The sequence below is a fragment of the Egretta garzetta genome, unplaced genomic scaffold (genome assembly GCF_000687185.1).
Source record: "Egretta garzetta isolate BGI_Z169 unplaced genomic scaffold, ASM68718v1 scaffold68, whole genome shotgun sequence".
Classification (NCBI taxonomy): domain Eukaryota; kingdom Metazoa; phylum Chordata; class Aves; order Pelecaniformes; family Ardeidae; genus Egretta; species Egretta garzetta.
The window spans coordinates 534,560-536,203 of NW_009260774.1; the positions used below are offsets into that span (position 1 = coordinate 534,560).

The following is a 1,644-nucleotide window of genomic DNA, read 5'->3' on the forward strand; positions in this document are numbered from 1 at the left end:
GTGCTGGCCTACTGGGAACTGAGACATGTCTGGGCCATGGTAATTGTCACATAAGATAGTCATTACCTTTCCTTACTGTTGTCTTTGCCTGATTTAAATGAATGGGTTAGCAGCTAGAGGCTCTGTTATTGCACTATGGTCTACAATACTCCACCAGCCCATTGGGTCAGTTTTCCCAAACCCTGAAGCTGGCGTCTGCTGGAGGGAGTGCAGCTCATCTCTCCAGCTCAGCCCCTGCTTCTTTACCGGGGGTGATGCTGATGGCATCCCTCTGAAGCTTTTCAGTAAAACAGACCACCAAAAGACTCAACTCAAGTGGACGCCATGCATGATGCCAGCCAAAGCCAAGAGACAGAATCTGAGCTCGTTCTTTAATTCAGCCTGCTGTTTTGGGTTTCTGCACATGAATTGATTAAAACTGCAGGGGAGAAGTCCATCCTGTGGAGGGGGCAACCAAGCAGTGAGCTCAGGCACCTTTGTGGTGAGGTGCCTTAGTCTGGGAACTAGGCTGGAAAGGAAACCTCTCTGTCTGCTCATAGCCTTATCTAGTCCTGCCCCCACCAAAGGAATAAATAAATGGAAAAACAACCACAGACTTCCTCCTCCTCCCCCCCCAGTCCCCATGATCACCGAAGTACACTGTGGGGAGAAAATGCATAGCTGCTGGGGGAGAATAAAAAGATGAAACAGGAAAATTTAGAACGAAGACAAAGTTTTAGGAAATTCAGACTGATTTTCTATTTCTCAGCTGCTCGGTACACTGAAGTTAAATATCCTCTCCCCTTCATGATTTTCTCCTTCTGTTTGTCTTTTTAAGCCCCAGTTTTGAAGCTGATCACATTCCTGTTAACCAGGGCCATGCACAGGAGCAGTGGCCAGGTCCTTGGTTTAATGTGGGTATGGGCGAAGCGACTGCTCTGCTCATGAACCTCGCTATGGACGGCTATGATCTAAATAACATAACAGTAAGGCAGTCACTCCCTGGCTATTTACTTCTATGTGCCTCTGGGTTGTACCAGTGGGCAAGCACTTGCTGACTCTCCTGGGGCACCATTTCCCAGGCCAGTGGTGGAAGAAAACAAATGAACTGCTGAGCAGGCTAACATGAGAAAAACACCCATAAGGTAGGAGGGACAAAAAGAAGACAGGGGACGCCTCTGCTCACACTCGTTGGCCTGGCCCGTGGCATTAAATTTTGGGTACAGCTATGGAACTGCTGCAATAGGAACGAGCCAGAACACAGAGTACGTTGTGGCTCTCCAGGGAAGACACTGGATCAGCTCGATGTAAACTGGGGGATCACTGCTCAAAAATCCACTGCAAAACCTGTCACATGAGCTAAAAAAAGCGAGCGGGGCTGGGACAGAGGGAACAGCAGAGGCGGACTTTTGCTTTGTTGACCTGGTCCTGGCATGTGAGACACGACTTTATTCTCCGGAAAGGAATGTAGCGCTGGACAACTAAGCCTTGTATTTGGATGGTCCGTCTATCCCATAATGAAAATGGGGATTTAGAAGTGTCTCACGTGATGGGAAACTTTGCCCCTGTATTATAGGTATAAAAAAACCAGGCCTGAGGCCAAGGAATGAGCTCAGTTTAGCCATCATTTCTGAGGAATTGCCAAGTTACTGGAAGTCAATAGCT

The 1,644-nt window shown here is 48.1% G+C and overlaps 1 protein-coding gene across 1 annotated transcript in view; it reads right to left on the reverse strand.

The window, feature by feature from the left end:
- The window catches only part of BEST3 (bestrophin 3), an 18,047-nt gene that overhangs the window by 4,953 nt on the left and 11,450 nt on the right, over positions 1-1,644 (reverse strand). The gene's annotated exons all lie outside the window — the stretch shown is intronic.